At 38.1% G+C, this 25,959-nt stretch overlaps 1 protein-coding gene across 11 annotated transcripts in view; it reads right to left on the bottom strand.

The window, feature by feature from the left end:
• Positions 1 to 15,805, bottom strand: part of ATF2 (activating transcription factor 2) — a 79,666-nt gene extending 63,861 nt beyond the window's left edge. For 6 of the 11 annotated variants that reach the window (XM_069577153.1, XM_069577156.1, XM_069577159.1 and 3 more), the window contains exons 1-2: positions 15,551 to 15,803; positions 4,672 to 4,771 (exon numbers count right to left, since the gene is read on the bottom strand). The gene's annotated coding sequence lies outside the window, so the exon portion shown is untranslated. Of the gene's footprint in view, positions 1 to 4,671; positions 4,772 to 15,550 lie in introns of all 11 variants that reach the window. The other 5 variants (XM_069577157.1, XM_069577160.1, XM_069577152.1 and 2 more) reach the window with 4 other exon arrangements.
• Positions 15,806 to 25,959: the final 10,154 nt, after the last annotated feature.

Raw genomic sequence — 25,959 nt, 5'->3', positions numbered from 1 at the left:
CTCTGGGGACTTGCAGAGTTACTAAACAGACCCATTGTCAAATAAAACCACACATAATATAAGACGCCAATTAAAAAACAGTAACGGAAAATACTTTAAGGAAAGATGAAAGGAAGGAAGTGGTTGAAATTAACCACCAAACCATTTCTTGTAACTTAAAATGAATATAAAAGACAATCTTCCAAGGAAAAACATATATAAGGGTATCTTCACGGGAGACAGATTAGTCAGGCCATTGAGGGAGCAGCCTAAGTTCAGCCTGTCTAAGTACCTGGACAAGAAGAGAAAGGTGCTCATGGGGGGAGGGGGCTTGAGCTGGACAGGAGACTGTTAGGTGAAGAAAGATCTGTCTATGCAAGCAGGGGGAAGCAGTCTGATGTGGGATGTCGGTGCCCCAGAAGGGTGAGGAGGCATCCACGTGAGGTGAAGAACAGGGATGGCATCAGCCCAGGACAGGATATCAGGGCCAAGCAAGAGGATACCTACCTGCTGAGAGGAGAAGGTCCGGTGGCAACAGGCAATTCATTACATGTAACACAGGTAATGAATGAATAAGTGAATTTCTCAAGGATACAGTGGATGAAAACAGGCAACACTATACAGAGGATGAAAATAATTACACAGAATAAATCCTGATGATGAGATTTAGAGATACTGGTATGAACTCATGATTTTCAATGTAAACATATAGAAACAGAGATGATAATATGTGTATAAATATGCACATACATGCACATACTTCCCTAGCTGTGTCACTGAGAGGGCCTAGGAACACTGATATCACATAAGCAAGAAGCCCACTTGGCACCCAGACCTTGATGTCAAAATGCCATTTTCAACCAAAAGGAACCTGGGATCCTTGAAGAATTGGTTGATTCCAGGGCTGAAGCAGGAAAAATACATGATGGGCCTTGAAATCTTGTGCAAGAAAGATGGACTTACTATGGATTTAGCCAGAAAGTGGCTAGATCTCAGACAATTTCAGAATCAAAAAAAATGACAATAGATATTATAAATAAAATAGGATTTCATTAATCTGATATAAAAGATACATACCAATATAGAAGAATAAACTGAAAGTTTGATTAGACAGGATACTTACATCCTCTCAAACTATCTCCCCATAAAATACATTTTTAATTACTAAAGGCAAAAGAGTAATATATATTACAAATGCCTGGCAAACATCACTTTACTCAAATGATACAAGTTAACAATACTAAAAATAAGAAAAATCAGTATCCATATCATTGTTGCAATGAGGAGGTCACAGCATCACTTTCATGACAGTCATGCCAAAGACCCATAATCTGAATCTAATCATGAAGAAATACTACACAACCCCAAATTGAGGTAAATCCCCTCAAAACAACTGGCCCATAATTTTCAAAGTGTCCAAGTCGAAGAAAGATCAAGAACTGTTTCAGATCAAAAAAGACCAATGAGTCGTGACGGCTAACTGCAACATGAGATTCTAGACCGAACCTGTTTGCTATAAAGAAAAGACATTATGGGAGTAACTGGCAATACTTAAATATATAGATTAGATGGTAGCAATATTTTGAAGTTAACTTCTTGATTTTCATGGTTGTATTATGATTTAAGAGGAGAATGTACGATTGTAGAAAATAAAGTATTTGGGGGAATGGGACATCATGCTAGCAACTTATCTTAAACGGTTCCGAACTAAAAAAATTTAAAAATAAAAATGGAAAAACTTATAGGAGCTTAAAGTGTAGAGAAATAACACGCACTATCATAATTCACATATAACCATTATATAATTAGCATCATGTATATACTAAAACATATACATTTATATATAAATATATAAAAATATGCATATTCATATAGTATATAAATATACACATTTATATATGTACATATAAATATAAATTTATATGTACATATACAGTATATATAAAATATATACTGAATATACTAAAATATACAGATTCTCTTAACAATTCTGATTGTTTCTGGATTATAACTTTCATATTGTATCAAAGAACAGAAAAACTATGTTCTGTAGTGAAAGTTAAGAGCAAACAGAATAATAATTTCTGTATCTGAATAAAGACTTGAGAGGTGACTAAAATTTAGGCAATTAGCTGTCCTATAGGCAACTCCCTTATTTAAAACATGAAATGTGGGTTAAACATTTTAAGATAGACAATATTAACCATATTAAGATAGACAATCCTTTCCACTGTAATATCAATATTCCCGTGCCATTTTGAATTATATCATTCAAATGATACAACTGATAAAAATATTTGCTTTTCTTACATCTATCAAAAACAAGTAAAAAGGAAATCACTTCATAGAAACTAGTATAAGCAAATGAATCTTTGAAAACAGAAGTGGGGGAAATGAATCAGTTTCTGGTGGTTAATTTCAGAAATCACTACATTCTAAAATATGAATTTTACTGATCTTCTAGTTACAGAACTACAAATGTTGTAACATCTACATTTAAAGCATGTACTCAAGCTTCAAAGCAGATTTCTAAAATACACATAATATTTAATGTTACCTATGATGTGCAGAACTCTCAAACATTTCTAATACAAATGTATTTTATGAAATTTATTTAAAAATATTTGACTATTTGTACCTGATACTGCATTAAGAATAAGATATGTTTCCTGACTTCAAAATTAGTTTAATAAGGAAGGCAAACAAGTGAAAATAGTAATACTAATTTAGTGATGTACATACAATAATAAAGATATACACAGGTGCTATGAGAACATAGGGGAACAGGAGTATACTAGAGCTGGTTACCTTTCTTCCCCACCCATAATCCCCTCTTAGAGCCAGGTGGCCAGCAAAGGGCAATCCTATATTTCCATTACCCGACATACCTGTTTCATTCAGGTAAACCAGGAAAGATATCTGAATAAGTTAGGCCAATCAGATCACCTCTTCAAGAAATGCGTTTAAAAAAAAAAAAGTCAACCAGAGCTATACATCAGACATTTAAAATCATACTCAGGATTCATAGAAACCTCTGTCATGTTCATACTGATAAGAAATTAATGAAAGCCAGAATGGAGTAGACACAAAAAACAGGGACAAAAAACCATGTAGCCAAGACGAGCGAAAGTTTCTATGAAGCCTGATACTTTCTGTGACTGGGTGAAGTGAGAATCTTTTGTATACTGAGTATGAGCTCTTCTTTTCTCTAAAGTTAAATTTATCTGATCTTCTACCCTGTCATTAAGACAAGTACCTAGCCAACCCTGGAGAGACAAAGGATCTGCGAAGGGTACTAATGGAAGTAATGCCTGGACTTAAGTCTTCTCAAAGAAAAAAGAGATGATGTTTTGGGCAGAGGAAATAGCAGAATACACAGAAGATCTCCAAGAACTTCTAATGGCTAAACTATGGGATATATGATTGAAGAAGAGAGCTGGGAGCAGAGCAGGAAGCAAATTTCAAAGGGCCTTTAGTACCCAAGCAAAGAGTCTGGAGTCCAACCTCATTCCCTTTTCTGACCCCTAAACTGAGGTTATAAACTATGGCCCTGTGCAAAAATGTTAAGAAAGTCTTTCAACTTTCTAAATATTGAGGAGTGTGTATGGGGTGGGAGGGGCGGAGGAGAAAAAGAAGCAATAGAGACTATATGTGACCCCGATAAAGCCTAAAATCTTACTATTTGGCTCTTCAAAGAAGTTTGCTTAATCTTGCTATTAAAATGGGAAGATTCACGTTGAGGTTTCACAGAAAATAATGAAATTCTGTAAGCAATTAAAAAATAAATTAAAAAAATTTAAAGAATAATAAAAAACATAAAGATTTTAAATAGGTGATTTAGGTAATCAAAGGGGCATTTTTGCAACATCACTAATAGAAGTGTGGAGGATGATTAGTGAGAGTAACACCATGCATAAGAAAATCAGTTATAAACTTTCTAGATTCAGGAAAGAGAATGATGATTTATACTCAAGCAACACCAGTCAAAATGAGGAAAGGATACGTTACGCTCTTATGATTAGGTCTCTAATCCTTAACGGTGTCTGCAGACCCTTGCATGGACTGGCCTCTGACACCCACCGTATTCTTATGATACCTAGATTTTTTGACTATAATAATGCAAACTTTAATCAGCTCACTCTCTCATCCTAGAGTGCTATTACTTCCCACTCATCTGTTTCTTGGTTAATGCCACTCACCACTGATCTTCCTCCCTCCACTATCCCCCTACCTTGTAATTTCGAATGTCTCTTTTAGTAATCCAGTTATTGAGCACATCCAAGAGAGTAGGACTTTCTGTCCAAAATGTTTTTAAAACATAGAAAATATCTCAAGGATTAACTCATGTTACTATCCTTATAAAGTCCTACAAGAGTTGCGACTTTCATACTGGGACTCTGCTATAGAGGACTCCCTAGTCAGACAAGTTAGGACCCTTTGAATTAAAATTATGTACTTTTATGGAAAGTCTTTGGTGTGCTTTTATATGCTGATATGCATTGTAGCTCCAAAAGGACATCTCCAAATCTGCCAAACCTCAGAATTTTTTTTTTTATTAAACAATAGTCAATACGGTAGGACACTAACATTCTGAGGATTGCTGTCTGGAAATATCTCTGTAATTTAATAATATTTGAGAGACAATCACAAAATAAAAGGCCACCTTTGCAGTAAAAACTTAAAATCTCTTACCTTTCTAGCTGGTAGGCCATGAGCTTTATCTACTCTGCTGCCAGGTATCTGTCAGCTCTTATTAAGTAAGTGGTGCTTCTCAAGCTTCCATCTAAATATCCTTAGGGCAAAGGAGAGGCAGAAAAGAGAAATGTCATTACTCTGCAAGAGCTAAATAACTTCACTACAAAAATTTATAAATTGTTATTTTACATTTTAAAGTGCACGTGAATTTTGCCTTCCATTCCATTATTTAATATTAAGGTTCCCTCAAAAATCTTCCAGAAGATACCTATCCTGTGGCTGCCCACAACTCCTGGCACACTGCCACCTATTAGAGGTGTAGTAGTTTCAAGGATGGAAGCATGGCAATGGAGTCTTGGTGAAAAGAGAAACTTTTTAATGTAACAGAAGCTGATTACTGTAAAATGGCAGTGCTGAATCTGAGCAGCAAAATTCTTAGACTGAACATTAATAGTTCCTCCTGCGTCAGTGTGCTTTACACAAAAGTCTATGTGGTTCTTATTTGGAAACAACTTGACTTTTTTACACCTCTATCAGCTAGGATTAGGTTTAGCTGTGAGAAAACTCAAAATAACAATGGCTTAAGTGAATCAAAAGTTTATTTCTCTCACATGAAAACAGGCAGTCCTCATGACCATTAGGAACCCAGGTTCCTTCTATTTTGCAGTTTTGCCATTCTCAACATGTAGCATCTCCATCATGGCTTAAAATAACTCAAGGTCTAACTGTCACAGCAGATGAGAAGAAGGAAATGGGGAGATGAGTGATAGCCTCCTTTCAAGGACACTTTTCAGAAATTTTACAGGAAACCTCTATTCTGGTCAGAACTTAAGTCACATGGCTAGAGCTAGCAGGGAAGCTGGGAAATACATTCTTTATTTCCATATGCTCAAGGTGGGGGTGGGGGGAAATGGAGCATCTACAATAAGGAAAAAAGATGAGAATGAATATTGGTGGATAATTAGTTTTGTCTGTCATCATACTCTGGTCATTCTAAAATGGAAGATGGTTGATACTTTGTAGAGGTGCCTTATCAGTCCACTGATGGGAGCTTTAAAAAGTAGATAGTTCTGCCAGTAGCCAACGAGCAAGACCAATGTTAATAAGGACTTCTCTAAATATGCAAGACCAATCTGTATCTGAAGACCAGAGTAAAGAAACAACCTAAATAGTTAAGGTTTGGAAGGATAATCTCACTAGGTTTTCCATAAACTTTCCATAAAAATGATTACACAGGACCATTAGGTAAGTCATGGAGTGCCCTAGTCAAGGCTATGGTTTTTCCAGTGGTCATGTATGGATGTGAGAGTTCGACTGCGAAGAAAGCTGAGAGCCAAAGAATTGATGCTTTTGAACTGTGGTGTTGGAGAAGACTCTTGAGAGTCCCTTGGACTGCAAGGAGATCCAGCCAGTCCATTCTGAAGGAGATCAGCCCTGGGATTTCTTTGGAAGGAATGATGCTAAAGCTGAAACTCCACTACTTTGGCCACCTCATGAGAAGAGTTGACTCATTGGAAAAGACTCTGATGCTGGGAGGGATTGGGAGCAGGAGGAGAAGGGGACGACCGAGGATGAGATGGCTGGATGGCATCACCGACTAGACGGACGTGAGTTTGAGTGAACTCCAGGAGTTGGTGATGGACAGGGAGGCCTGGCGTGCTGCGATTCATGCAGTCGCAAAGAGTTGGACACGACTGAGCAACTGAACTGAAGGTGGGATTGGGTAAGAACTTGCCAGAAAGCTCAGTTACTAACTGCATTAGGAAAAGGCAGTGATGCCAGGAACAAAGTTAAAGGGAAAGTCAACTTTTCCCTACACTTGAGTGCTGAGCTCCCATACGTGACAGCCAAGTGTGAATTTGGAGCTCCATTTCCTTATTGCACAAACTGTTGAAAGGAGAACTTGTACTTTACCTTGAATAAAGTTGGCTGAAAAGGCCTTAATATGTTTAAAACTTCTGATGCAAATACCAAAAGTGATAATGACTCCAATTTCAAAGCTGGCAAGAAAATTATGTTTTATATACAGACTGTTCCTTAAAGGAAAAGGGACCAGAAGAGGGTATTCTGCTAGACAAATGCAAAATGGGGACTATGAAAGGAGCAGCAATTCAAAGGACAAATGGCTCTGTGGGATAGCTCAAAGGTTCACATCCTCCAGAGAGAGATAAATTTCTGCAAATTATTTCTTTCATGGAAATGGTTAAATATGGCTTCAGATTTTCCTATTGAATATTTCCATTTAGTTCAGCAGCTGCTTACAAAAGACCAGGAACTTATATCTAGAAAGCAGGAAGATAGCCTTCTGATCTTTACTTCTAGCAAAAGCAACAACATTAAGCCAGCCAGCTGAACCTGCCAAACAGAGCTCATGTTTAATGCATACAAGGTTAAGCTAATTATCTAGCCTTTGAAAAACATGAAAAATAAAGGTTTGTTTGTAACTTGAAGGACACAAAGGTAAGGACTCTTTCCTTTACACAATCCTACCGCAGCTATGTGTGTCTTATACTTGGATAAAATCAACTTGTAGGTAAGGGGTAGGATCTCTGCCTGCTCAAGGGGACAAACACTACAAATGGAAGTATTCAGGAAAGAGAAATTGTGCCAAGGAACAGGGCCCAAAAAGGTAGACATTTGTGTGAGAAAGGAATTAACTACTTAAGGGTGATTCTGGGAGAGAAGCTAGCGCCCGGCCTTGTGGAAGCAGAAGAGCTAGGTGGGTGGGGGAATAGACTTTCAAGGCAGCAACGTTCAGACAGGTATTTGTATCACTGCAGATACACTAAGACTGTTCAACAGACTCATAAGACAGACATGTTTTAAGAAAATTAATTCCTGTATCTTCAACTTCCCTATGTTTGCTTTCCTAATAATAATCTGCCTGCTTTCCCTAAGTGTTCATAATTCCGTATTTGAAAAGAAACCCATACCTCTTAGCCATACCAAATATTATTACAATGCATTGCTCTGGATTGTAAAAATCTCCATGGAACAAAACAAGGGGCTGACTTAAAATAAGAGTGTCTTCAAGCCTCCATTAATCAAGGCACCTTTATAAACAGTGCTGTTAAAGCAAAGCACGGCTTTTTAAGAATGGTGTTGTGCCTTGTGTTGAGGAATATTTTGTATTGAACAATGTGATGACAGGAACAAAAACCCTTTCATTTAATGATTGCCTCTTCTATTCTCAAAATACTGTGGAAAAATGCATTGTCCTGAGAGTGAGCTTCATGAGAACAAAGCAAAGAGGAAATCAATAGGAAACTTTGTAAAGTTCAATTTATATTTGTTACAAAGAAGTAGGATAAGGTGATGTGATCAAAATAGTTTAAAGCATTAAAATACCCTGGATTCAAATATAATTATTAATTATACGTTCAGTAAGAAAAAGGAACAATAAAAATGCTCAATTGGTAAAGGTGAATTAAGTCATTTGTTTTTTTAAACCAATGACAGATCGAATCACTAAGGATCACAGTTGACACTCGAACGACTCCAGGCACCAATCTTCCATACAGTCCAAAACCCGAATGTAACTTAAGAGATGTCCTCTGTATCTGTGGATTCTCCACTTTCGCAGTTCTGCTCCCACAGATTGAACTACTGGCAGGTGACTCAGTAACGTATATACTACTGAAAAAAATCCACATAAGTCAACCCATGCAGTTCAAACCTGGGTTCTTCAAAAATCAACTGTACTTAGAATGGTGTCAATATCTTGAAAAGTCAGAAATCATTCTTTTTTTCAACTCGTTGTTTAGTCACTAAGTTGTGTCCGACTCTTAGTAACCCCATGGACTGCAGCATGCCAGGCTTCCCTGTCCTTCACTATCTCCCAGAGTTTGCTCAAACTCATGTCCATTGAGTCAGTGATGCCATCCAAACATCTCATCCTCTGTTGCTCCCTTCTCCTCTTGCCCTCAATCTTTTCCAGCATCAGGGTCTTTCTCAATGGGCTGTCTCTTCACATTAGGTGGCCAAAGTACTGAAGCTTCATCATCAGTCCTTCCAAAGAATATTCAGGACTGATTTAAGATTGACTGGTTTGATCTCCTTGCTGTCCAAGGGACTCTCAAGAGTCATCTCCAACACCACAGTTTGAAAGTGTAAATTCTTTGGCACTCAGCCTTCTTTATGGTCCAACTCTCACATTCATACACGACTACTGGAAAAACCATAGCTTTGATATACAGACCTTTGTCAGCAAAGTGATGTCTCTGCTTTTTAATACACCGTCTAAGTTTATCAAAACTTTTCCTCCAAGGAGCAAGCATCTTTCAGTTTCATGGCTGCAGTCACGGTCCACAGTAATTTTGGAACCCAAGTAAATGAAATCTGACACCGTTTCTACTTTTTCCCCATCTATTTGCCATGAAGTGATGGGACTGGATGCTAAGATCTTCATTTTCTGAATGATGAGTTTTAAGCCAACTAAAATTAAACTTACAAAGAAAAATTTTAGGAATAAACTTAGAAATGTGCAAGAGTACATAGTTCATCAAACTTATTTTCAGGAGTATATGTATGAGTATACAGGCAGAATGGCTGCCCAAAGATGTCCAAACCCCGACCCCCCTGGAATCTATCAATAGGTTATGTTACAGAGCAAAATGGACTTTGCAGATATAAAAATGGTCACAGATTCTAAAACAGAAAGGTTATCCTGGGTTATCCAAATGGGCCAATCTGACCATATGACCCAGTGAAAGCAGAGAACTTTCTCTGTCAGATTTCTGACAGTAGCAGAAGTCAGAGATAAGCAAGAGATAGACTTTACTTGCCATTACTGGAGGCAGCAATACTGAAAGCATTTTAGCTTCTATGAGTGAAGACCAGCTCCAATTGACAGTCAACAAGGAAAGAGGATCAGCAGTCCTGTAACTGTATGCAGTCAACAATCCAAATGAACTGGAAAGTGGATTCTTCAAGAGACTCCCCACCTCCCCCAAAAAATGCAGCTCTGTGAACATACCGATTTAGACTTTGTAAGGCCCTAAAAAGAGGGCCCAGCTGGACTTCTGACAAAAGTTGTGAGATAAATTTCGGTTGTTCTATAATGCAAAGTATGTGGTTATTTTTGATGAGGAATAGAAAATTAACAAAGCAAAAATCGTAGGGACTCAGGAGGACAGGCTTGCAGATCAAGGAACTGCATAGATTTATTAGAGTTTTCTCTGTGCTCTAATTTCCTTCTCATATCTTGGTAAGCACAAAAAAAAAAAAAAAAAAAAGCCAAGAAATGATCCTAGAGCTCATACTGGGAACAGCAGTATAGTCATAATAAACTTAAACCAAAGAAGCTGAAAACCTGAAGCTGTAAGCTAGAAGGACTTCATTCCCCTTTCAAGGTTTAAGATTCTTTGAGCTTCTAAGCTAGGAAAAATTTAAATGGTATATCACTACTATCCTCTCCAGTAAGAAAAATATACTAATTTTAGGATTGTCCAAAAAAAGTGAAATTACTGTCTATGTAAAATACATTAAGTACAGTGCATAGCACTCATACAGTATGTTTAGTTTATTATAAATTTTACTGTTTTATTTTGACTTTAAATGTACTTTTTCCTAATAATCCTAATCTTACTACCTCCTTTATTTTTAAGTCTGAAGGTGAGAACTAGTTAAATTTTTAGACAGAAGTTTTTTTTTTAACTAATCTTTAACCCATGAATTTGATGTTATCCCCTCAAGTTATCTGGTACATGTTTAGTTCATCAGTGTAAGGAAGTGAGAAAAATATAAGCTCAGCTTTAAGGATGAAAGCAGTAGTTTTTAATTGTTGCCCACTCCCAGCAGACATGGGACTTGCCAGGTGGCACAGTGGTAAAGAATCTGTCTGCAAAAGCAGGAGACGCAATAGACACAGGTTCGATTCCTGAGTCAGAAAGATTCCTTGGAGTAGGAAATGGCAACCCACTCCAGTATTCTTGCCTGGAAAATTCCACATACATATGCACAGCACACATGACAGATGTTTTTCATACATATCACCACTCTCAAGAGTATACCAAAGTTTTGATGAAATTCCTCAAAGTTGATGAGATACATGAAGAACATCACAGACTTTTCTCAATACTGTATTCATGAAAGTACATTTTGAGTGCAGATGGCCCTATGGATTCAAACAACCTTGAATCAAAAATATTTGGGGGAACAGGTTCAATCTCTGGTCAGGGAAGTTCCAATATCCCAAGCAGTGTGGCCAAAAAAAAAAAAAAAAAAAAAATTGAGGGGAAGAAATTTTAGAAAGTTCTAAAAAGCAAATCTTGTGTTTGTCTCCTGCTGGCAACCATTTACACAGCATTTACACTGTATTAGGTATCATAAGTAATGTAGCAATGACTTAAAGAACATGGGAGGATATACTTAGGTTATATGCAAATACCATGCCATTTTATATATGGGACTTGAGTATCAATAAATTTTGGTATCCACAGGGGATCCTGGAACCAAACTTCCATGGATATTGAGGGATAGCTGTATGTGAATAGTGAAATCAGCCCAATGTCTCAAAATAATCTTTAATAAATAACAGTCCAATTTTTAAGTCAAACTTCTTTTCTCAAGTGAGTCTTGATTATTCCCAGACCTCTACTTCCTAGGTGATACAAGGTAAGCAAGTTCTTAAAGTTTAAAATTACAATAGAACAAGATTAGAAATATATAAACACAAAGAACTTACAGATTAGTGGTTATGAATATGAACAGTGCTAATCCAAGTTTTTACCAATAACATTATTTTAGACTTGGTAATCATATCAGTTATGTGAAATAACATCTCCAGCATTGTTTTTGCTCAAGGCAGATGAACAAAATGCGCTTCTTGATCACTGCTTTTCCTCACTAAAAACTTATCTCTGTTTAAATAGAAAATTCACAGCTCAGCAAGAATTAAAATAATTCATAATCACCACTCAGGAGTACATCAATAATAACTTTTCATTATGAAGAGGGCACAAATAAGATATAGATTATGTACAATTCCCATAACACTAGTAAGCTTACCTCCTCCTACACCATACAAAGTATGTCAAAATTCAAGCAAATGAACGATATTACCTCAGAAGTAACCCTCATTCCAACATCCATATTTCACAATCATTAAAATCTATCTTACAAAAGATAAAAGATACCAGTGACTCTCAACACTGTGATTGAGACATGATGTTGTACTTATAGTAAATAATTAGTAAAGAAATCAAAAGCACAAATATTAGAAATATGGTCTTTAAACTGAATCATCTCTTCCACTGAGGAGAGGAAGAAATAAAAGGTCTCACTGAAATGTTTATAGTGGGATTGGTGAAGTAGAAGAAAATGATAACTGGATTGCATAGAAATCACAGTATCACAATTTTATCATTTCAGTGATTTCTGGTAACACTATCCTAGCAAATATCCAATAAACAAAAAGAAACTCACTAATCCAAACAATAGAATTAGAAAAACACTAAGTTACAAAACTGGAATGTCAAAAAGATTCAGGTTCCATGAGGCAAACTAAAGAATGTTTAGGGAACATTATTTATAAACTTAAGATCATTATTAAGGTAGCCATATAATACCAAAATATACCTATTGATTTACCAACTGGCTTTTGCCAATTACAATCATTCCCACCTGTCTTTCTCAACTAATCTTGAGAATCTCTCCAATAATAAGCTACTATTACTGTTGGGACTAGGCCTCTCAGGTGGCTCAGTGGTACAGAATCAGCCTGCCAAGCAGGAGAGACAAGTTTGACCCCTGTATTTCGAAGATCCCCTGGAAAAGGAAATTGTAACCCATTCCAGTATTCCTGCCTGGGAAATCCCAAAGAGAGAGGAGCCTGGCAGTCCATGGGGTTGCAAAGAGTTGGACACAACTTAGCAACTAAACAACAACAGCTGTTGGGAGTGCTTTCTATTCCTTGGATATTGTGACAGAAAAAAATGACTGAGAATCACTATCTTTGTTAAGACACAGACTGCAGATATGGGTGAATAGGCCTAACTCCCAAAGCATTTATTTACATCCCTTCTTGTTGCAAAAAATGTTTTTAATTACTACAATTACCAAAATGCCAAGAGAAAAAAAAAGCATCACTAAAAATAAAAATAAAAATGAATGTATCAGTTTCAAGCTTGTTAAAAAGAAGTGAAAGTAATAATTATCTATTTACAATTACAATATATATGTAAAATAATTCCAATTACTGTTGGCCTTAAAGATCCACAAACTTCCTTAAATTTCTTTGAAACTATACCTTACACTAACTTTTTAACCTTAAAAAACAAAAATAAGATGTTCTGTGGGATTGGCCCCTAGATATGAACGGGTGAATACTATTACTACTACCTCCTCATTAAGTTACATTAAGAGAACATGAGGAATTTTATGTACGTTCTTAGTCTTAAGGAATAGGTGTGAGAATAAGATAAACAGAAATATAGTAAGTTAAACTACTGACTATAACTGCTAATTTGTTTTATTTACAGTACATTTTAATTAGAGCCTAGAATAACATTTTATGTATTAATTTAAAAAAATAAATTATTGCTACTCACTGGGTTTTCAATGAGAGACTGGTGAAAATCTGGTTTTAAATAGGGAGACTTCAACTACTTTGTCGGAGGACATTACAGTAAGACTATTAAAGAGAAAGAAGTACCAGCTTATAGTCTTTATTTTATAATGGAAGGAAGAGATTGAAAACAAAAATGAGTGGAAACAGCATGTACAGTGCGACTGTTTACTTGATCTAATATGATCTAACAACAATTTACCAGCATTGAGAACATACAAGTCATTAAACCCCAACTTTTCCAAAATTCAAAAATTTAAGTAGAAAAAATGTAGATGATTAATTGAAAGTTAATGCTAATTATAGGTAGTAGAAATTTGAGGCAGAGTATATCGTTTTTAAAAACGAAATTTATATAGCTTCTAAATCCTAAACACAAATACTCCAATTTATGAAAGAGCTGACACAATCATTTTTACTGTTAATCTTAGTTTTAAAACATGAAACAAACATTCCAAGTAAAGTAAATGTAGGAATTTCTGGATTACATTATCTAATAGATAATATAGTGCCCCAAATATGAAATAAACATTCTAATAAAATGTTTTAAAAAGAACTTCTAGAAAATACAATCAAATCTGCAGAAGGTATTATGTACCTTAAAAACATAAGCACAAAAGCACCTGAAAGCTCCATCCTTAATGACAATTAAAAAACAAGCACTTATGTTCTAAATTACCACAATATTATATTTTAGTTAAAAACCTAAGGTTTTTAACTAGCATAACTAGCCAGCATCCTCTCAGAATAAGATTAAACATGTCTTGGGGAAGCAGCATACACAGCACTGTAAATGTGGACTATTCTTACAGATTATTTTACAAAGATTAGGATTCAATTATCGATGGCCTTAATTGTTTGATATGAAGAAAGGCATCTCTATTTTTTTTAACATACTTTACAATGATGTTCCTGCAGTTTTGAGAACAGTGTTTTTAGTAGATTATTGAAGTCAGTGTAATCAATTAAATAACAAAATGTAACTGCTATTATATTTGTCTTTCAGGGCACTTAACCATACAGAGATGACTTTCTAAGAAGCTTCTCACCTTCATAGTTTTGGTACAAAAGACCAAAGATATAGGTTTTAAGATAATGCCTAGAGAGACTGACAGTGGTTATAAATTTCTTCAGATAAGACAAAAAATGTGCTCAGTGCAACAGTTTTTGTTCTGATTTCAAATCTATACATTAAGTGTATCTACTGTTACTGTCTCCAAATTTTAATATTCCCTAGAAATTGTTACTTTCACACAATAATAGGTATTAGTCAATCGCCTAAAGTCCATCAGGAGTAATCCCTTTTACTTCATCATATTCACAGTAGTTTTGCTCTTGGCCTGGCCAGTTTTAAAACTCTTCATTAAGGAAAGGCAAAGATAATTTTATACGATATAAGGGCACAAAAATAGTCCCCATCTCTTTCGCTCTCTCCCTCCTTCTAGCGTCAGTTGAACCAGTGAACACAGAACCCCCCCGCCCCGCCCCCGACACACACACACACATACTCTCGGTAATGGTCCCCAGGGCATCAATTGAAAAAAAAAAAAAGGTTATACCCTACAGATTCTCTGCAGTCTACCCAGGAAGGCTTAAATTTAACAAAAAAAAAAAAAAGAGGGAAAATACTAGAATCAATCTGCACCCGCACCTCAGCCCCGCCCCATCGGGAAAAAGTGGGGGGTGGCGGGAGTGAAAAGGAGCAGAAAGGACAGAAAAGGCAAAGACTTCCAACTCCCAGGTTCTCCATTCCATTTGTTCCGTCAGCTTCCACCGCAGCCAGAGACCCTGACCCTATTTTCAACGGCGCCTCCAGTTCCTCCCCACGCCACCATCATATACAGTGCCCAACCACTGAGTGCAGAGACCAGAGCCGGCCCTCTTCCTGTTCCATCCCAGAACTGAAGGGGGGTTTCCCTGCGCCCTCTGCGACTCCGACACGTGCCCCCGGGACCTCTGAACTGACCAGAGAAGGGGAAGGTACATCGGGGGAGGGGTCTAAGAGAAGCCGTTATTCCTTTTTCCTCCTCGTTAGGAAAGCGCGCGAGCGGGGAGGGGCCGGAACAACAAATGCCAGTTACCTAACGGTCCGGCCTGGCCAGTCCGGCTCCTGAAGCCGACGCCGCGCGGGCCGCAGAGGCGGCAGCGCAGCCACAGCTGCCCCGAGGGCTAGGCACAGAGGCAGGAGAGCCCGAGGTGATGGGAAGCGGGGGGTGGGGACTATGGTGAGCGACGTCGCCATGTTAGTGCCTTCTTTCTCCGTATCCCTACAGTCTCCAGTCCTGCGGCCCTCTCCTCGTCACTACTCACCTTTCCAGCTCACTAGTTCATGCTCTTTTCGGTCGTTGGGAAGACCCAAGCTCCGCGGTGTTTACAAACTACCCCTAGAGGAAAGGGCTGAACCGCACTTTAAAGGCCACGGGCTCCCACAGGCTTCCGTCCTCTCTCGCGAGATCGGACTGACAACCCTTCTCTCCGCCCCACTCCCGGCATCCCTCCTTTCTTCTCGCGCCCCTCCCCTACACGCACACGCCCCTTCTAGCCTTCCTTCAGACGGAGCGCCTCCGGGTCAGGTGGTTCCGTCCGGCTTAAGGAAGGGGGTGGGACTTCAGGAGGGCAGGGAAAGTGGGGCGGGAACCAAGGGATACTCGGGCGCTGATTATTGGATAAAGAACTCGAAGGGCGGGAAGCAGTTATGGAGGGGGCGGGACCAGAGAGTCAAACGAGCTGTGTGTCTGTAACCCGCGAGCAGCTGAAGACTGTGATTGGCAGACGGCTGGGAGGCGGGCGCGAGTGTGGGGCGCTGGAGCAGGTGGATCTTGAGGTCGCGTGAGGTGGATGGTGTGCAGGAAGGAAAGGTGAACTCTGGGAAGGTTGCGAGCGGCGGCAGAGAAAGCAGGAGTCCTCTGAGCCCAGCTCCGGAAACCTGGTATTTCCGTTGCTGTCACTTCCCGGTCCTAGGTAGAAAGGAGAGTAAAGCGTAGGGAGGCGCTCACCAAAACCCACCTTCCAGCTACAACTGAACCCTGAGACGCAGAGCTTCGGTTTAGAAGAAGCATAGTGTGCTGGAAATTAACTCTAGAGCCCCCAACACGTCTGAAATGGGAAAGCAAGATGTCAGTTCTGAAGATAAACGAGAAAGCCTTTACTATGAATGGCATTTTTTCGAATTTTACTAAGCTATAGGTGAAACTGATTCCTCCGGCTCTTAGCGCCCTGTACGTGATGTTAGCATATAATTATGTTCAAAGTAACTTACCAAAAGGAAATACAGTGCTTTACACTATATCTCCCTAACTTAAAATAGTAACAGGGACTTTTTAATAAGAGAAAATCTTCCATATTATGGTGTATCCTATTTTATCAATTTTCCTTTACTAAGTAGTTATAGGCAAAAATACATCAATTTTAGTAGAAATAATTTCAGATCTTTAGAACATGAACAACTCCGTGTTAACACTTTAGAGAAAAACCAAAGGACACTTAACAGGGCATAGAAATAGCGCTCATTCCACCTTACTATCCTACTGCTTCACAGGTCGATGCAATACCAAGAAAATATCTGTCAAACTTTGAAGGTACCTGTTTAAAAAGTGTGTGTGTGTGTGTGGGGGGGGGTCATTTGATTAACATGAAAAACAGAAGAGATCATATTTATTGCGCCGCAGTTGACACAAATACACTCCCAACAAGCAGAAGTAGAAATCTGTAATTCTTTTTACAACTTAAATGTTTCAAATGTTAACTGTAGGGATATTGGTTGTTCAATAAATGCACACTAGCACCACTGAAAAGTATGATAGGGACCCCTGCAAAAATCTGCATTAGTTTTTTAAAAGCACATTTTTTCCAGTGCCTTTTTTTCTGCTTATTACATGATCATTTCTAGTCTGTAGCAAAATTATGAATTGAGTTTACATATGAACATATTTGCTCGACAATAAAAACTTCACCTGCTAATGCAGGAGACATAAGAAACGTGGGTTCAATCCCTGGGTTGGGAAGATCCCCTGGAGAAGAGAATGGCAAACCACTTTAATATTCTTGCTTGGAGAATTCCATGGACAGAGGAGCCTGGCGAGCTTTAGTCCATGGGGTCCCAAAGAGTCAGACAAAACTGAGCAACTAACACTTTCACTTTCATGAGCACAAACGGTACTCTCGAACATCTCCAAACTCAAGTGAAACAGAAACTGTTGGAAGATTGTGGGGCATGTATTTGACAGTAAAAGAACTGCAGTTCAGTAACGGTATCTGGCATTTAGCAGGTTTCCGGCCTGTATGCCTGTATGTGAGTCAACAAACCCCTCTTTTAAAACTAATATCATTACTCAAGAGACCTGAAAGAAGCCAAAGTATTGACACAGTTTATGTCTCAACTTAAAATGAAAGTACCATCCCTATATGTTAGTAACACTGTAGTACTGTTAGTGTAGCGTAACATTGATTGTTAAAACCTCAGGAGCTCAGGGATTAGATCTGATAGAGTACCTGAAGAACTATGAGTGGAAGTTCGTAACACTGTACAGGAGGCAGTGATCAAAACCATCCCCAAGAAAAAGAAATGCAAAAGGCAAACTGGTTGTCTGAGGAGGCAAATAGTTGAGGAAAGAAAGAAGTGAAAGGCAAAGGAAAAAAAGAAAGATATACCCATCTGAATGCAGAGTTCCAAAGAATAGCAAAGGGAGATAATAAAGCCTTCCTAAGTGAACAATGCAAAGAAATAGAGAAAAACAATAAAATGGGAAAGACTAGAAATCTCTTCAAGCAAATCAGAAATACCGAGGGAACATTTCATGCAAAGATGGGCACAATAAAGGACATAAACAGTAATGGACCTAACAGGAGCAGAAGATATTAAGAAGAGGTGTCAGGAATACACAGAACTAAAACAAGATCTTAATGACCCGAATAACCACAATGGTGTGTTTGATCAGTCACCTAGACCCAGACATCCTGGAGTGTGAAGTCAAGTGGGCCTTAGGACACATAACTACGAACAAAGCTAGTGGGGGTGATGGAATTCCAGCTGAGCTATTTCAAATCCTAAATCGACTGAGTGGATCACAACAAACTATAGAAAATTCTTAAAGAGAATACCAGACCACCTTGCCTGCCTCCTGAGAAACCTGTATGCAGATAGGAAGCACAGTCAGAACAGACATAGAACAATGGACTGGTTCAAAATTGGGAAAGGAGTACAACGTGTATATGTCACCCTGTTTACTGCATACTGTCACATGTCACTCATTTATAAGTGAGTTATAAAAGTTACAGCATTTCAAATTAGATGAATTAAAAAAAAAACATTTTCCATTCACTTATGTCAAAAATTTGAAATTCTTTTCTCTAGTTTTGATTCATTTTCAGTTGGCAGTAGGTTTGGTTTTAAATTTCTCCTCTTCATCCCTCCTCCTCCAGGACTTTGCCAAGTTGATAATTATCTACATAATGGGTTAAAACATTTTTTAAAAAAGTCTTTGGGAGTCCTTTTAGACAAGAGAAGAATCATTAGTAATACAGATGGTACCCTGATCTGTTGTGAGGATGCTGCTACTGCTGCTAAGTCACTTCAGTCATGTCCGACTCTGTGCGACCCCATAGACGGCAGCCCACCAGGCTCCCCTGTCCCTGGGATTCTCCCGGCAAGAATACTGGAGTGGGTTGCCATTTCCTTCTCCGATGCATGAAAGTGAAAAGTCAAAGTGAAGTCGCTCAGTCGTGTCCGACCCTCAGCGATCCCATCGACTGCAGCCTTTCAGGCTCCTCCGTCCATGAGATTTTCCAGGCAAGAGTACTGGAGTGGGTTGCCATTGCCTTCTCCAGTTGTGAGGATACATTTTGCTAATTTTCTAAAGAGAAAATATATCAAAACTGAAAAGCATTAAAGAGGTCAGAGGAGGACTTGCCTGGCCGTCCAGTACTCCATGCTTCTAATGCAGGGAATTTGGGTTCAGTTCCTGGTTGGAGAACTAAGATCCCACATGCCATGCAGCCAAAAAATTAAAACCTTTTTTAAAAATGAAGGAGGTCAGAGGGAAAAACGGGTGGAATGAATGCAAATCTGTTATAAATACATGCAGCAGTTTGGCATAGCAAAGTAGCTTACTTCATCTACATCTAGTTCAACAGGTCCTTCACTGTAGCTCTTCTGCAATGGAGAAAACATTCGGTGTGTACAAAATGCAGTCAGTATTTTCAGTTCGGATCCTGTGAACTTGTAAGCTCACTCCAAGTTTTTTTTTACAAGGGCAGGAAACTTCTGGACTGTTTTTTTGCCTGTCTTATTATTCCCCACATGTATCTATCTAACTTACTCCTAGGAAAATTAGTGAGGACCTGGTGAACCACCTTTAAGAAACTGGCATGACTTCTGAATAAAACTGGTGTTCATTCGATACAAGCAGAGACTGTTTGAAGAAAACATCTTTCTGTTGAAGAAAGCGTCCGTTACTAAATAAACACAAGAAACAATGGTGGCCTCTAAATGCTCTCAAAACCTTCCCAATGCCACAGAATGTTGTGTTTCCATCTTATTTAGAAGTATTTATGAGATTATTAATCCATAACTCTTGTTATTGCTCATAAGAATGCTACTAAAACCCTACTATATATACAGGTAGATAAATATCTGTCTATACAGAGTAAAATGGGAAGATTTAATTTCTAAGATGTAGTTTCTGTTTGTAACTAAACAAAACATAGCATAGTCCAGGGCATTCCTTATGTCTGCCTTGGACTAGGGGAAAGAGTCTGTACATTTTCACAGGTATCCTCAAGGTGCAGCTCAGTACAGTGGTTTAGATTTTGCCTGTGGAATCAGGAAGGGTGTGTTTATGTGTGTCTGTGTGGTGTGAAGCAAAATAATTACCCACCCACCTGATATCTGAAAGATGAAGACTGCATAGCCTAAGATACTTTAGTTGATTATGGGGGTAGCTTCTATCTCGTAGCAGATTCTCTCTCTTGTACAGTGCCAGAGTTTTCTTGTACACTGACAGCCATGACCTATGATATAGTTAGCTCTTAGCGCCTGTTCTCACCATGGAAATTTCCATTCTGAACATTTCAAGTGCAAGAAAGACCACTACACACCTCCCACCCCCAGTCTTTGGTTCTCAAAAGAATTTATCATTGTGTGTGGCATTGTGGAGCTGTATTTATCTTCAAATTACACCAATTAGCTTATGCCAGCTTCAGTGACACCAGCCCAAAGAGAGAGAATGGAATTTAAGGCCTCATTTTCATCCTTCATCTCAATGACTTCTCTCTCTCATCCCACTCCCTACAGAGAGGGTTTGTCATCATTATGGTCTGCTTTCCACACACTATTAAATTACCAGTAAAGTAGCACTATTCCCAGAATAAAGACTTTTATCTGTCCTTTGTGTCTACCCTGCCTGGCTCCCATATCTAGTCTACTGATCAACCTGAGGCCCCAAAAGACCAAAACCATGAGTTCCTTATTTATCAGAAACCAAGATAGGTCTAGTCATATGGACTCTCCTGGGCCCTAGCTACTACCTAGCTCTTTCCAGTTACCTTCTTACCTTGGACAGTCTCTCAGGTTCACTGTCAACCAGATGCTTTGTCTATTTTTCATCAAGTGTCAATATTTATGGAGCATAAAACATGCTCAATATGTCAGGCACTGTTCCTGGCCCTAAGACCACATTAAACAAGGCAAAGTCCTCTAAGCAGATCCTCATGGTGGGAGGAGGGGCAACACAGTGTGTATATAAATAGTAAGATAACTCAGTGGTTGTTAAGTGCTATGGAGAAAAATAAAGCAGGAGTGTGATAACATGCAGTATTATAAGCTTACTCCTTTTATACAGCTTTACAGGACTTGAGAACTACAGATAGTTTAGACCTCTCTAGAGAAGAAGATAAATGCTTTGAACTGTCCTTTAGATACAAGTCTTGAGGGAATAATACTGAGCTGTCCAGCATCCGAGAGACTTAGCCAACCTATGCAGCTATTTGAGGAAGCAAATCCTGTGACTTTTTTTGTAAGAGGAGCAGATCCTGGAATTTCCATGGCTGGGAATTGCTGACTAAATGGTTTTTGTTCAAAAGCAGCCACTGACAACAACCATGAGTCCTTGTAGGAGTCTCTACCAAAATCTGCTGCAGGATGATAGCTAACGCTAATAGGCAGAACAATCAGGAGCTCTTAGATTTACGAGTCCCTGTTGATCTTAGGTCAGTTCTTCCCTTCATTATTGTTGAGAAAGAAGCTCTAAATTACAAAATATCTAAGAGACAGATTACTTACCTCATTTGGGAGAAAGAAGTATAGATTCTTGCCAAGAACCTATGCCAATTTTTAAAGATTATAACGAGATTGATAGCTAAAAGGATATGACCTAGGGAGACAGGTTACTCCCAATTTACAAAATTGACATTTCTATAGATTTTTGAGATGTGTATTGAAGGCTGTTTTCTCTCTGACAAATTAGACCAGTGTTTCTCAACTTCCTGACTTTGGGACCCTGTACCTCATAACCACATGTTAACATAAGTAACATTTTGGGGAAAAATAATATTTTCCAAAGCAAAAGGAATAAAATTTTTGCAAATTATTTTGTCATGCTTAAGAGAAGATAGTTGCATTATTGTATCTTCTTCTGCACTTGATTTGCAGTTGAAGTATATGATGAAAATCTAGCCCCACGGAGTTATGTAAATGGAAGAGAGGACCTCATGAACTTCCTGAAGGGCTCTCAGAATTCTCAGACCACACTTTAAGAATCACTGCAGTGTATCACTGCATAATGTATCACTGCAACTGGTACACTGCATTAGGGAGGAGAAAACAAGTCTCCCAATGAGTGAGTTGATAGCTTTTTGGAAGATAAAGGAGTCTGAGTCGTGGCATGCTGGCAATTGTAGTATTCTGGTAGTGCTTCTTTGAGAAGCACTATAAGCTTTGAGTTTAATGTATTAATATATACAGATAACCTGGGTCCCTTGTTAAACTTCGGATTCTGACTCAAAAGATCTGCTGTGAGGCTCCAGAACCTATAGTTCTAACAAGCTCCCAGATGATACTAATGGTGTTGATGCACGGACATCACTTTGAGTAGCACTGTTCAAGTAAATTATGATATCCACATCACCAGAAAACCTTTAGGACTATGCACAAGTGAGCTTCTGTGTGTGAGGGAAGTGTAGGATGGGGACAAGTGGAGGAAACAGAGAAGTATAAACAAACTTATGCTTAATACTTTAAAAATAAACTATTAAGATGCTATTGTTTCTTATAAATCCTATTCAGTTCAGTTGCTCAGTCACGTCTGACTCTGTGATCCCATGGACTACAGCATGCCAGAACTCCCTGTCCATCACCAACTTCCCTGTCCATCACCAACTCAACCTCAAACTCATGTCTATCGTGTTGGTGATGCCATCCAACCATCTCATCCTCTGTCATCCCCTTCTCCTCTTACCTTCAATCTTTCCCAGCATTGGGGTCTTTTCCAATGAGTCAATTCTTCACATCAGGTGGCCAAAGTATTCGAGTTTCAGCTTCAGCATCAGTCCTTCCAATGAGTAAATCCTATACTATGACAGATTTTCACTACTACTAGTTAACTATCAAAGCAAGCTAAGGCATAATGTTGCTATGTTTGTTGAGGCAGAGGAGAATGGCATTAGATCTGAAAAAAAAAATTTTTGCCCCTAATAATTGGGCAAGTAGTGATAGACCGTCTCTGAAGTTCATAGTACTGTCAATAGAGTAATACCATGAAATTACGAAATTTATATATTCTCAGCATGTACAGAAATTCAGCAACTCATTCGTTATTTCATGTGTAGAAACCACATTTTTAAAAGGTTTTGCAGAGGACAGTACTGCAATAAAACAAACTTTTCTTTACTTATCATGCAAACAAAACCATATTAGCTAAAATGATCAAACAGAATTTTAAGCTTACAGTAGAAGCATGAGATAGTTTGATTCTTAAATGTTATTTCCCATTTCTCTACAATTCTTCCTTAAGCTTAACTTCAATAACATTATTTTCTACCCAACTCTAGCCATTCAGCAACTTACCCACAAAATTTCATCATTCCTTGGACCTACCTTACTTCTGAGATCTTGAACACTGAAATTTAAAAGAACTTGTCTAAACATTGAAAGGATCTTCAACCTTATTGAAATCTCTAGGCCCTTAATCCCTCCCTTTGAAAAGTTTTTGATAAAATACACATAAAATTTGCCATCTTAACCATTTTAAGTATACATTCCAGTCATTAAATACATTCATAGTACTGTGCAAGCATCACCACCATCCATCTCCATAACTCTTTCCATCTGGTAAAATTTGAACTCTACACTCATTATTTCATAGCACCCCCCCCAACTCCCCCTACCTCAGCCCCTAGCAACCATGATTCTTTTTGTCTCCATGATTTTGACTACTCTCATTTTTTTTTTGAGGAACATCATACTATTTTTTACAGCAGCCATACTATTTTACATTTCTACTTACTGTGCTTAAGGATTCCATTGTCTCCCTATCCATGTCAACTTTTGTTATTTTTTGATGTAGCTATTCTCGTGGGCTATTTGCATTCCCCTAATAATTAGTGACGTTGAGCATCTTTTCGTATCCTTGTTAGCCTTTTGAGTGTCTTCTTTGGAGAAATATCTTTTTAAGTCCTTTGATCATTCTTAAATTGTTTTGTTGTTGAGTTTTAAGACTACTCTATATGGAACTTAATCTTATGATTTACGAATATTTTCTCCCATTGTTTTTTTATTGCACAAATTAAAAAATTTTCATGATGTCCAACTTATCTATTTTTTCTTTTGTTGCCTGTACCTGTGGTGTCAAATCCAAGAAATCTGCCACATCCAACTGTCTGCAAACTTTTCCCTGTTTTCTTCCATGAGTTTTATAGTTTTAAGTCTCATGTTCAAATCTTTAATCCAATTTGAGTTAATTTTTGTAGATTGTTAATAAGGGTCCAACTTTTTTCTTGTGCATGAGCATATCCAGTTTTCCCAATATCATTTGCTGAAGACTGTCCTTTCCCCATTGAACAGTTTAGCATTTTTATAAAAAGTTTACAAAAAAATTTATTCACCCATAAAAATGAATGAAATATTGCCTTTTATAGCAACATGAATGGACCTAGAGGATATTATATGTGGTGAATTCAGAGAAAGACAAATACTATATGATAAAAAAGCTTCTTGATGAAACTGAAAGAGTAGAGTGAAAAAGCTGGCTTAAAGCTCAACATTCAGAAAACAAAGGTCACGGCATCTGGTCCCATCACTTCATGGGAAACAGATGGGGAAACAGTGGAAACAGACTTTTTTTGGGCTCCAAAATCACTGCAGATGGTGACTGCAGCCATGAAATTAAAAGACGCTTACTCCTTGGAAGGAAAGTTATGACCAACCTAGATAGCATATTAAAAAGCAGAGACATTACTTTGCCGACTAAAGTCCGTCTAGTCAAGGCTATGGTTTTTCCTGTGGTCATTTATGGATGTGAGAGTTGGACTGTGAAGAAGGCTGAGTGCTTAAGAATTGATGCTTTTGAACTGTGGTGTTGGAGAAGACTCTTAAGAGTCCCTTGGACTGCAAGGAAATCCAACCAGTCCATTCTGAAGGAGATCAGCCCTGGGTGTTCATTGGAAGGACTGATGTTGAAGCTGAAACTCCAATACTTTGGCCACCTCATGTGACGAGTTGACTCATTGGAAAAGACCCTGATGCTGGGAGGGATCGGGGGCAGGAGGAGAAGGGGACGACAGAGGATGAGATGGCTGGATGGCATCACCGACTCGATGGACATGAGTTTGGATAAACTCCAGGAGTTGGTGATGGACAGGGAGGCCTAGTGTGCTGCAATTCATGGGGTCACAAAGAGTCGGACAGGACTGAGCGACTGAACTGAACCACTTATATGTAGAATTCAAAAACTGTACAAATGAATTTACATACAAAACAGATACACAGACAACAAACATATTGTTACCAAAAGGGAGAGAGGAGGGACAAATTACTAGGAGTATGGAATTAACAAACTACTGTACATAAAACAGATAAGCAACAAGGACTTACTGTTAGCACATGGAATTATATTCAATACCTTGTGATAACCATGATGGAATATAATCTGAAAAAATATTTCAATCACTTTGCCATACATTTGAAACCAAGACTATATTATAAATCAACTATACTATACTTTTAAAAAGTGTGAAGATTATTTGGCCATATATGGAAGGGTTTACTTTGGGGCTATTACATTGGTCTATTGTATCCATTTTTAAGCCAGTATCACATGGTTTTGATTACTGTAATTTAAAAATTTTTTTAATCAGGGAATTCATTTTTTTTTTTAACTTTCTCCACATATTCCTTTAGCTCCTCAAGCATCTTTAAGATAGTTGTTTAAGTCTTTGTCTAGTAGATCTGCCATCAGGTCTTTATCAGGAAGATTCTGATGATTTTTTTTTTCCCTTTGAATGAGCCATACTTTCCTGTTCCTTTAAGTATTTTGTGATTGTTTTTTCTGGGGGGTTGAAAACTGGACATTTGAATTTAATAATGTTGATCTCTGGAAATCAGATTATCTTCCTTCTGTAAGATTTAATTTTTTGATTGTTGTGGGCTCTTGTGCCAAGGATCAATCAGCCTGATGTGTAAACTTAAGGTATTCCCAGGTCTTTTTGAGTCCATGGTCACTGTCCTT

This window comes from Ovis canadensis, chromosome 2 (genome assembly GCF_042477335.2).
Source record: "Ovis canadensis isolate MfBH-ARS-UI-01 breed Bighorn chromosome 2, ARS-UI_OviCan_v2, whole genome shotgun sequence".
Taxonomy (NCBI): domain Eukaryota; kingdom Metazoa; phylum Chordata; class Mammalia; order Artiodactyla; family Bovidae; genus Ovis; species Ovis canadensis.
Note: the sequence above shows the minus strand (reverse complement) of the source record. Positions and strands in the feature narration are given on the sequence as shown.